Raw genomic sequence first — 12,783 nt, forward strand, 5'->3', positions numbered from 1 at the left:
CGCCCTCTTACGCCCGCCTGGCGTGCCCGCGGGCCCCGCCCATCTTCGCCCGGCCAGCGTCCGCCCGCCGCGACCTGCTGTCCTGGTGGCGCGTTCCTTTTCTGAGGCCTGTCCTGGCGTCTGCTCTGTCTGCTTTCTCTGTCTCTTCTCCAGAAGTCCACAGCTTGGGGCAGGGGGCTTCTCTGCAGGAACCTCAGAAGCAGCACCATGTTGTGCTCTGGCGAGAAAAATGCTTTTCTTGGCAGAAAAAAAAGGGGAACCTGAGGGCTTGAGCCTGAGAGTAGCTGTCAAGTCCACGGCCTTACAGCCTGCCCCTTGAAGACTTCTGGCCTCCGCACTCCTGGAGTTCTGCTGAGCTTGCCCTAAGGCTAGCAGTAGATTCCCCCAGCCCCAGCCCAAGTCTGCCTTTTGCCAGTCTGGAGAACTGAGGATATAGAATATACCTGCAGATGGAAGGGCCAGGGTCTGGTGTGGGCTTATCTCATGTCATTTCCATTCAGGACACAAGTATTGAACACCTACTGTGTGCCAGGTACTCGTTCCAGGCTCTGACAACATAGCATGAATAAGTCTAAGTCCCTGACCACTGGGGCTTACAGTTAGCGCAGAAAACAGGCAATGAACAAATGAACATATAACATTCTTACCTAATAGGTGATGTCATTATTTCCATATTACAGATGAAGAACTTGAGTCTAGGCACAAATCCAGGTCCTTCCAGATTCTCATCTGGATAGCAGGCTTATGTGACTTTGGCAAGGCAAGCTGAAGAGTCACACCCAGTTTGTACATCTGTGAAATGGGATAGGGTACTAATGGAGAACCACTGCACTAAGCTTGCGAGAACAGCTGGCCTAGGCACCAAACACCACAGGGCGGTTCTGTGAAGGTGTTTTGGCTGTGTAGCTGTTGTTGTCATCTTTCTGGGATCAAACCTCTAACCCCAAATTGGGGTGGTGACTGGCCAGCTGGGGCAGCTGCATGTAGAAACGAGGTGAGAGGCGGGCGCCATTCCCAGCCCTAAATGACTGCTTCCTGGACAACCCAGCCTGGGTGTCAGTCCACAACTATGAATTGAGCACCACGCACTCAGGGTGTATGGTGAAGACTGCAGCCGCCGCCCTCTTGGAAGGAGACAGACAAACATCCTTATAATAATTGCATAGGTGCACTGACGGGAGGATCAGGTGCCAGTTTGACCACTAGGTCTCCAGGTAAGTTTTTCCCCAACCCTGGAAACACAGAGTCCACTTTCCTCTCTCTGCACAACCCTTATGTTTACTTTTATTTTGGTATACTGTTTGCCAATAAAAGCAACAATCAATACCAGCTGGAAAGAGTCTAAACAGAGAGGAACAGTCAGTCACACGAGGCTAAGGGAGGCGGTGCAGTGGCAGGGGCCCAATTCAATTAAGTACTGTTAGCAGGGGCAGAGGCCAGCCCAAAGCAGTCCCTTGCAGGCAGGTTCCTACTTTCTATTTTTTAGTGAATTCCTGGTGGCCACTTTTTCATGGAACAGGAGCCTCACGGTGAACTGGCCAAGGCAGAACAAAAACAGAAAGTAGGACCTCGACAGGCTGTCCCTCCCATCTGCCCTGACCAGGAGGTGCCACCTGCTTGGCCTCAATAAGCCCAGCTCTCAGAGAGGCTTCTACCCTCCCCACCTCATCTCTTTCCAGTTGGCTTTAAAACTAGTGCCCGCCTCCATGGTAGAGACTGTGTCCCATTCTTATCGACCAATCAGCTATTTTTATTTTGTGCTCTGACTGTGTACTCAGAAGCTTTCTACACATGCACTGCAGAGTTCAATGACAGAAGCCAACAAAGGGAAGGAAAAAAACTTTTGAAATACTTGGGTAAAAGTGGGAGGAGTGGTGAAGTTCTGGTAGGAAAAATCAGTTTCTACTGAAGTTCATTTAATTATACCCACCCACGATTCTATTTACATCAGTGATTAGTGAATAGGGTAGAATCGATAAAGTAAAGGAATGAGACTTCTCTTTGTCCTGCCAGCACCTTTGATCTGACAGAGGACACAAGACTCCCTCAGTAAAAGATAAGTGCAGTGGAAAGTGGAAAGCATCATGAGAGGTATGGAGGCCCAGACCGGAGTCCAGGTTCACTTACTGCCAGGCTTGCACCCCTGGTTAGGTCATTTAACCTTTCTGCACCTGCAGAGTTAAAAAACCTCCCCATGGGATGGTGGAGACAACTTGGAGGTGGAGGTCCATTAACAGAAGAGTCACAAAGCCCGGAAGCGTGTGTGGCTTCTGCAAACCAGGCTGTGAGAGTGCCAGAAGGTGACGTGCAAGTGAGAAGCCTCTCTTCTTTGAGGGGCAGACCTGTTTCTCGGACTCAAGGTAGAAGCTTTACTCACCTGAGTTGCCTCCATTTACAAGTAAGGAGTTTGTAGGGGGGTTCTTTCTCAAAGGGGTCCTGATTCCTGACGCCTGAACATCTGAAAGCACTCAATTCGTGAGGTCCTTGGAATAGACAGGTTTGCTCTGGGGTTGGGCCCTGTGGCAGCAGGTCTGCACCTCCGTGGCTGAGCTACTCCTCTCTGGTTCTGTGCAGACAGCCTTAAAGGTCCACCGCCCCTCTTTGGTGCCTGGTGCTGTGCTGCCCCTGAGGATCTGATGGTGAATGGGTCCTCAGCTAGTACCCGGGACCTCCTGCCCACTCGCCGGGCTGGGGTCCTCCCAGCCTGCGTTCCTCACTCTCTTCAACCTGAGTCTCCAAGATGGGGAGCTGCTGAGCCTGAGAAACTGCCCATCTGTTGGTGGAACTCAGAGCCTGGGCAGAGTCCCTTGGGGTTACATGGGCCCTGGGATGTCAGAAGCCTGTTGGAAGCAATGGGACACCTCGGGGTGAGGCACAGGCCATTGTTACTGCATGCAGTGACCTGTTCACCAGCCATTTGTAATCTACAATAAAACTGAGCATTTAAACGATGCATGCACGCCATTAAATTTTCTTGGGGTTGCGGGGAAGGGGCAGTCATACCTCCACAGAGGGACAGAGCAAGCATCCGGTCAGCTGGGGCAGTACCCACTCTTGTCATCACAGCAAGTGGGGGCATGCGGGCCCAGTGCCATGGTTTCTACCTGAGGCAGACACTTCACTGAGCCAGAGGAGGGGGTGAAAATATTCGGTGCAGACCATAAAAGGATGTGCCTCTGACGGGAAGCTGGGTGCCAGAGCAACAGGGAAGAAAGCATTTGTACTAACTGGGCAGGCTTCAGGGCTCCTGTGGCCATAAAACAAGTTGTTCTCCACTAGGACGAGGCCACAGGTGGCAGGATGCCCAGCCACGAGGTGCAGGCATAGCTCTGGAGGTACACTGGAGGGCTGGCTTGGCCACAGATAACCTGTATGACCTGGGGCCCTGAGACATTCCTGAACGCTGATGAGATGATACCTGGCTCTGGTAAGAGCCCAATAAAAATGATCAGTGGCCTTGATGATAACAAAAGTGATGCGGCCAGGATTTTTTAAAAGACGCTCAAATTCCCTTAGCTGTCCTGCGTCTCTCCATCCTACTCCAGCCACAGTCTTGTTCTTTCTCTTCCTTTCCCCGTGGAGGGAGAAAATCAGTAGAGGATAATGGGGGAAGGAGAGGTAAAGCCGGTGGAGGTGACGTGGGAGGACTTCCACAACACCAAGGGGCTCAGGCTGCAAAGCTTGGCAAGTGAGAGCGGGGAGCCTGATGGCAGTGGGAGACAAGGCCTGCTGGGAAGCCCCTGCTGCTACTAGGGCCCCTGCGAGGAGTCCCAGACAGCACAGGGTCTAAGCCAGGCCCCGGGGACCAGTACTCTGTCTGCTGTCACTCCTTTCTGCTTCTCTCCTACCCTGGTGCACTACAGTGCCCTCTGTCCCCAAGACTGGCTACCCCAGCAAGCTTTTCCTCTATCTCCCAAAATATGATGATCCCCTTTTTATTTTCCAAGATAACAAACACCTAATATTTATGAGAGCTTTAGAACAAAGTTCTTAGTGTCAGTGTCCCTAGTTTCTGACCCTTTTCCTTAGGTGGCCAGCTAAAGCTGAACTCTCCTGGGCTCTGTCTCTTACCAAGCAGTGAACTGAGGCAAAGTGCTTAGCCTCCAAGGGCCTCGCTTGCTTCATTTTTAGGACGAGGATGAAGATCCCCTTCTCACTGGACTGAAAGGACTAAATGAGCCTGTGTCTGAAAGCTGCTCCCTAAACGTTGATTTCTTCTCCTTCTCCCAGGCCAGGACTTTCATGGGACATCTCATTCATTTATTCATTCATGCATTTTTATATTTTTACTGGGCTTTTAAAATTGCTAAGTTATACATGTTCATTGCAACACACTCAAAGAACACAGGGTATGTAAAGTAAAAAATAGAAGGTCCCCTCACTCCCCATTCCACTGCCCAGGGACTATTTTTCTGTAAAGTATTCCAGAATACTTCATCACCATCTGCTTCTTCATTTTCTTCTCTTTTCTACTTTGGACTGGAGGCCATTTCCCACTGGCTTGAGAGACCCTCAAGGCCAAAACTGTGTCCTAGTCATCTCTGTATCGGGATGCTGGCATTCTATCTGTACTTATGGCAAGAATTGGATTTTCCTTAAAAAGGGGATATAGGAGTAATAGCTTTGGGGGCCAAGGGTGGGAAAAGAGGAGGAACCATTTAGCCAGTAGCTTTATATATAAAATAGTAACTGAGAAAACTCTTTCACAGGACTATGTTGATGTAATTTCTCCTCTATCTATTTCTTAAAAAAAAAAAAAAAACTGATCTTAATCCAACTACACTGATTTCTTGCCCGATTCACAATTTGAAAAATACTGATCTCATGCATGGCTCATGGGCACTGGAATTGCCTTTGGAGGAAGCTTGGAAGGACAGGTGGGCTAGAATGTTCTCTATGTAAATGGCACCACTCCCACAATGCCTGGCATAATCCACATGAGGCAATAAATCACCTCAGGTCGGCAATGAGGTGAGTTCTGGATTCCTGAGACTTATTGTCTCCTAGACCAATCCAGAAAAAGAGACCACCTTTGAGATCTTCTTTCCCAAATGTCTAGATCTCGTAGGTTTGTCCCTATACCTGCCAAGGCACCAAATCCCTGGAGAGCCTCCAGCTACCAGCTCGCTTTGCAGGGCCTCAGGGCCTTTACCTTTAACATGAGGGCACTGGATCAGATAATCGTTTCTACCTTAATTGAAAGTCTTTGATGTAGAATTCTCCCTGGGCAACCTAGGGAGGAAGGTAAAGGCTAGATTAGCAAGAGCAGATGTGGGCATTTGTTCTGATCTGTCCAGCTTCCTGTCCTCTTCTTCAGAGAACAGTACTACTCTCTTCCCTCTGGGGACTAGTCCTACCTCCACTTCCATGGGTTATAGTGGGGACAGTCAACTGACCAGGCCTGGACAAAAGCCACACTCAGTCAAGCAGCCACAACCACAGAGAGGGTATTCAAACTGGGAGATTAGGTAAAGAGAAATTAAACTTCTTCCCCACAACAATTGACCTAGGGTGGGCAGGACACCAAGAAGGGCCAATGAGGACTCCAGCCTGGGTTTTTATATTGAGGGAGGGCCCTTAAATGGAGATTCTAGAAGCTTCCCACTGCCTGCTACTCTGTCCCCTCTCCCTGCTGACTGCAGTATTTCTGTTCAACCTCTCCGCAGCCCTGCGAGAGGTGGTACTGGGATCAGTATCCTTATACAGATGAGAAAAGTTTGATTTGGAAAGCTGAAGAAACATACTTGCGATGACACAAGAGTGATTCGATATTGTTCAAACCTGCCTGGACTCCAGACCTCAACCCCTGCACTGTGCTACCCCTTGGAGAACTGGATTACAGGAAATGGGGCCGGAATCGGTTGATTGAGGAATGCAACTCAGTGGGGCCTTAGCGTGGCATGGTTTTCTTTCTTTTCCAAGCAAGGCTCTTAACCAGTTTCTGTCAGCTTCCCTTTTCTCTTTCTACTTGAGGTGTTGGACGGATCCCACAGCTGTAGTGTGACATTTTGTGTCACAAGTCCAGCCAGGTCTGTGAAAAACTACTGTCTCGTTTCTGATTTACATCAACTGTGCCCTCTCCTATCATCCAGGCTTGGGGCCAGTTTCTGCCCCAGGGATGTGGAGCAGGAAGGACCTGGGTCAGCCTTTCCATCCTCCACTCACTGCAGCCAGTTGGGGGAAACAGGTAGTGTTTGTGTGTGTACATATGTCTGGTGTCAAGCGGAGAGGTGTGTTAGTTCTAGGACACTTCCCTCTTCCTTTTTAAAGTCAAACTTCTCTAGTGTTGGAGCCTGGTCAGGGAGAGAGGGGAAGAAGGGTAATTTCTCTTTACCTAATTCCCCAGTTTGAACACTTCTCTTTGTGGTTGTGGCTGTTTGATTAAATGTGGCTTGTTTCTGGTTATTGGTTTCTGATAGTAGGAGGAACAGCTCAGCCCTGTTGGACTCCTTTCTCCTAGCTTTGTGCTGTTGGGGTGCCCTTTGCTTGTCAGGCAACCTCCCTTGAGTGAGCTCACCTACTGATTGCAGTATAGACCAACCTGACTGCTGACTCCTCTCTCTGCCCCAGGTCGCTCTCCAGTTTTCTCCTTCCTTTGCTCTAGTCATGGGCAGAACAAGTCTGCTGTTTGAACAGAGCTCTGATCATGGTATCATGTCAGTCCACCTTCCTGTAGCCAAAAAATTTTCTTAGAGCACCTCCTTCACTTGACGTCGAGAGGTGTGTTAGTTACCTATTACTGCATAACAAATTACCTCCCCCCCAGAACTTAATGGCTTAAAATAATTACCATTTATTATGGTACAGTTCCTGTGAGTCAGGAATTAGGGAGCTGGTTAGCTGGCTGGTTCTGGCTCAGAGTTTCTGATGAACTAAGGTCAAGATGTTGGCTGGGGCTGCAGTCATCTGAAAGCTCGATTGGGGCTGCTCACTCACATGGCTGTTGGCAGGAAGCCTTGGTTCTTTGTCATGTAGACCTGTCCATAGGGCTGCTCAGAATATAACTGGCTTTCCCCAGAGTAACTGACCCAAGAGTGAAAGACCAAGATGAAAAACACATGTCTTTTATGACCTATCCTTAGAGGTGATATACCACCATGTCTTTTATGTTCCATTGGTCACATGGACCCAAATTGATACAGTGTGGGAGGGAACTATGCAAGGGCATAAGTAGCAGGTGGCAGGCGTCACTAGGGGCCATTTGGAGCCTGGCTATCCTAGGAGGTGAGGGAAAATCCCCTCTATTGATCAACTGATGAACTTTCCCCAACCAGACCCCCAACAGCTTCTCTTAATGACTGGGAATATGGTCTTACTGGGGTGATGGTTGGGGTCAGAGGGCCTGTTCTCTGCTTTGATGTACCATAGACACATAAATTAAAATCAAACCACCAAAATTAAACTATTGATCTTTCCTCCAAAACCTATATTGCTTATAACTCCCTTTTATCAGCTCATGGCAATTCCATTTTTCTAGTTGCTGTGACCAAAAATCTTGGAGTCATTCTTATTCTTCTTTCTCTCATATTTCTGTTTGATCCATCAGCAAATCTTGTTGGCTGTCCTTTGAAAATCCAGCTAAAATCCAGCTACCTCTCCCTACTTCTGCTGCTACCCCCAGGCCCCAGGCCCCCTTTTTTCTCGCTTGGATGAACAATATACCTGGTCTCCCTGCTTCTACCCTTCCCCTCCTACAGTCTGTTCTCAAGCCAGAAGCCCAACTGATCTTTTTAAAACATAAATTAGATTATAAACCTCTTCTGATCAAACCCTCCAGAGCCCTTGGTTTCTTTCAAAGTAGTAGCCAAAGCCATGATGTTGGCCCACAAACTAAACTGGTTTAGTCTTTTTTTGAAAATATGCAATAATGTTTAACTGATTTTATTTTTTATAAATTTATTTATTTTAATTAGTTTCAAGTATATAGTACATTGGTTAGACATCTATATAGTTCATAAAGTGATCTCCCCAATTGCTCCCTCTCTCCCCTGGCCCTCCACCTAGCCAACATATTAATGCTAACTGAACTCCCTATGCCATGCTCCCCATCCTCGTGACCATCTATCAACTACTAATTTGTACTTCTTTAATCCTTTGCCCCATTCTCCCAGCCCCCAACCCCCTCCCCTCTGTCCATCACTAACTGATTTTATTATTATTTCATTAGTTTAATTAAATTTATTGGGAGTAACATTGTTAATAACATTATATAAATTTCACGTGTACAATTTTTTTAGCAATAACTAACTAAATTTAAAATTAAAAAATTTTTTCATTTACAGTTAACATTCAATATTATATTAGTTTCAGTTACACAGCATAGTAATTAGACATTTATATAACTTATGAAGTGATCCCCCAATTAGTCTAGTACCCACCTGATATTGGGTGTATAGCTTTACAATACAGCATCTGTACACTCTGTTGTGTGCTCACTACCTGAAGCCTAGTCTCCTTCTGCTGCTACCCCCAGGTATATTTAACCCTCTTTACCCTCTTCATCCTGCTCTCAGCCCCTCACCTCTTGTTCCCTCTGGTAACCACTATTCTGTTGTCTGTATCTATGAGTCGTTTTTGCTTGTTTGTTTGTTGCTTTCTGTTTTATATTGGAGTCTAGTTTTAATCCAATTAAAGGGAGGCAGAAGGTTCTTATTGGGGAAGTAATGTGATGGAAACTAATATTTTGGAAGGTTATTTGCTGGCAGTATGTTGGGTGGATGGGGTGAGGGACAGTCCAGTTAAGAAGCTGCCGTTGTGATCCAGATCTGAAAGCACAAATGGCAATAAAAAATAGCTTCCATTTATTGAGTGCTATGTACCAGGTACTGCCCTTTCCACTTCTTTCCTCCTTTAAATATTTATAGCAATATTATGGAGTAGGTGTTATTATTGTTCTCCTTTAGCAATTAGAAAAACTGGGTCCCAAAGAAGTTAAATAACTTTCCCAAGGTTATACAACTAGGCAAGGTCAACAGAACCGAGAACTGAAACCCAAACCTGCCAACATCCAATGCATTCCAAGCTGTTATTTTCATTGAGAAATACTGAAACCAAGGGATATTGTATAAGTCCCCATGATAGAATTTATAAATCTTTATTACAAAATGGCCATGCATGAGTCTAGTTGTTTGAAAAAAATACCAAATGGAATACAATTTGAAGAAACACAAACACATTTTTGCAAGTGGGCTCCTTACACATTAATCTTCAGTTTTTATCCATCAATGTTTAGTTTAACCTTGACTTCTTGGCTCTCCCCCAGAGCCAGCAACCCTCAATCTGACTGGCTTTTGAAGTAGCTGCCATCAGGCTGGCTCTGGACTCCAGGCCAGGTGAACTTGAGAGCCCCAGGATGGCTTCCTAGACCCCACAGCTCCCATCAGTCCTGGAGATTCTGCCATTCCTTGTGGTGATGGGCTCTGCCCGCTGCCAGAATGGGCATTTCCAACCTCATCAACTCCGCCCACTGACTCTTACCAGAGTCACAGCTCAGCCATCCTCATGCCCTTTTCCACCCACGCAGCTCCCGGAGAGAGCTCGGGGCTCCTACATCCATCCATCTTCCACAGGGAGAGGGTAGATGAGGAGAATTATACCCCCCGGGCCTTTTCTCAGCTGTTGGATCTTTGAAGCGATAGTTGATCATGTTTCTAAGTATAAAACCCCAGTGATGGGATTTGCACGTTACCCACTTCTACTCTGTGCCCCAGACCCCTGGGCAGTACCCTCAAGCCAGCTAGTGGCTCCTATGTCAATTATACATCTACTTCTGACACCTGTACTTCCTTCTAAAGGGGCCAAACCCACTTTCCCAAAACACATTTCAGAACACAAGCAGGCCAGCCATAACAAAGCTTTACAAACAATAGGAATTTGTATACTTATAGAACTCTCTAGAGTCTACAGTGTGCCTGTGCCTTCTTGATACAATCTTTCATGTATTGGCTGTCAACAATCTAGAGTGGTAGGTGTCATCACTCCCAACTGGATTGGATTCGAGGCTCAGAGAAGGTACGCAATGTGCCCAAGGTCATACAATAGAGCTGGATCTAAAAAAAGCAGATATTTCCACTCCAACTCAAATATGCCAAGGTTCACTTCCCTCTCGCCTACCTCATTCCGCAATTCTTGGTGAAACTTATGTCCCGAATCTGTGACAAGTAGGCATCTGGATGCGTAGAGGCAGTCTCTAAATTGTGGGACTTCTGCCTGCTGATTAGAGATCTGGTCCTCAGTTCATTGTTTTATATCCATTCACTGATGTGTAAAGAGATTGGGGATGGTAAGTCACACCCACTAAGCAAGTAATTAAGTGACAAACCCAAATGTTAACTTCTTAATTAATATATGAATATTAGCAATAAAATAATATGATAATACAAATTTCTTGCTATACTCAGAAATTAAACTGCTGGGAAGGCTAGAATGTTAAATGGGAAGTCCCTATGAATGTGAGGCTTGATTCAAATAACCGACACAGACGCTTGGGAATACTCTCTGCCCTGGACAAAATTGACATGCTCTAACATATTTTCTCCCCTGACTGTTCTTTTTCTAGACTGCAGACTCCTCTCTTTTTAGTTACGACAACACTACATTGGATGGGTCACAATGAACTTTGCTAGATTATAGTTAATTACAGTTTTCATTCCCTGGAGGAAATTTAGAAAACACCACAAATGTATACCCAGCACATTTCCTAATCATCTCCAAGGGGGATTTTTAAAAACCTTTTTATTATGGCAACTCTCAAACACACACAAAGCTACAGGGAGTCCCCACATCCCCATTAGTCAGCTTCAACATTGATCAACATCCCGCTGCCTTTTTTTTCATCTATCCTTCTCTCCCCCGCCCCGCCATACATGATTTTTCCCTAGAATATTTTAAAGCAAATACTAAATCTTATCTCTCAGTTCAGGTGCTGTACCTTGTTTGAAATTTACTGTATAAACTGAGCACAGATGTCCTAGTCTTCAAGCACAGTACTGCCTGCCTTGTCCACCCCACTGAGACGTTGTGGCAGTGAAATGAGGTCTTGGATGGGAAAGGGCTCTGATTCTGGAAACTGGCTGCATATCAAATTCTCTGGGGGGAGAGTTTCAAAACCAAGGCCCCAGGCCCTGCCCCAGACCTATGAATCAGGTGTCTGGGAATGGGACCCAGGCATCTGGGTGCACCCAAAGCTATTTAATTGTGGCTTGTTGGGAGGCCAGAATTTGTAAGTCACACAGGAAAGTAGCTAGTTACTGTTAGAGTTACTGTCCCCTTCTATGCTCCAGGGTCTACTCAGAGGACTGGAGGGGCAGGAGGGTTGAGCCGAGTCAGCTCTGACTTTCAGGGTGAAGATGGGCCCAACCTCAAGGCTCCACCCATGTCCCTGAGGAGGGTGGAATGGTCTACCTGGGATTGGGACGGCTGACGTTAAGCCCTGCCTTGGGTCCTAGATTTGGGATGGGAGTGGATTTAAATGGAATGACGGGGTTCAGAAGTGAAGAGTGCGAGGGAAAGGATGGGGTAAATAGACTGCCTTGGAGCCTCTGTCATAGGTGGGATCAGGCTAAAAGGTGCTCCTAAGTGAAGGCACCTGTTTGGCTTTAAAGACAGGAAAGTAGAGGACCACTCAGAACTGCTGGAATGCACAACTCACATTGTATATAAATGTCCCCCACCCCGGGGTGTGCAGCCCAAGATCTTGGGAGATGGTTCCATGGAGAAAAGAGGAATATTAAGCAGCTGACAGGATGGTCTGTCAACACCTGACCTGGCTTTAAGAAGGCGCCTCTTGGTGTATGTAGAGCAGTGCTGGAGGGGATGTGGCTCCTTTTTCTCCTTCGTTCCACCTCCCCCGGACACCTTGACAGGTGCTGAGCTTTATCTGAAACCTGTACTTTTGGAAAGCAGCTTTGTGTCCCACCCTCCCACCCCATTTTGAGTTCTGAGTAATGGCTGACCTCAAAGGACTATCCTGCTCTAGAATGTTCGAAGTTAAGATGACCCACTTCCCCCTTTCCTCAGTAACTCAGATAAGACCCTCCCCATCCTCCTTGCGATGACCCCCTTGTTTACCTGCCTCTATATCAGCCCCCTTCCTTTTCTCAGTAGTTCCTCATGAGTGAGCATTCTCCCTATAATAGTCTGAACAAAATCATCTGGTTTAATGTCCTGTGCATTTCATCTTTTTCATGCTCTCCATCTCCATTATTTCCCTTTACTTCATCTTAATGAATTTTACAGTGAGAGATCTGCTGAAATAACCTATCGAAAATGCAGTTGATAGATCTTACAACAGTATGAATGCACTTAATGCCTCTGACCTGAATACTTAAAGTTGGTTAAAATGGTAAATTTTGTATAATGCATATTTTACCACAATAAAAAATTACAGCTAACAGAGAAATGCAATGGAAAGAATTTTATGCAAAACAATCAGAACTCCTACTGTGTGCCGGGTGATGGGATAGAGAAAGGAGAAATGGGCGGGGCCTGGGATAGGAAATGAGTAAGACCTGCTTCCTGTGGTACAGGAGCTCTGGGCCTTGCTGGGGAGACAAACACATAATCTGCTGGTTGAGCTACATAATTCAGGGTGACACATCATAATAGATGTGTACGACCTGATTTGAGCCAGGTTTTTGAAGGTCTTTGAATGCTACCCTAAGGAATTTGGATTTTATCCCATGGTACTTGGGAGCCATGAACGATTTTAAAGTCAGGGTATGACAACACATAGATACATTGCAATTTATAATGTCTTATCATCAAACATATACTTTGTGTGGA

Source organism: Pteropus alecto, unplaced genomic scaffold (assembly GCF_000325575.1).
Source record: "Pteropus alecto unplaced genomic scaffold, ASM32557v1 scaffold223, whole genome shotgun sequence".
Taxonomy (NCBI): domain Eukaryota; kingdom Metazoa; phylum Chordata; class Mammalia; order Chiroptera; family Pteropodidae; genus Pteropus; species Pteropus alecto.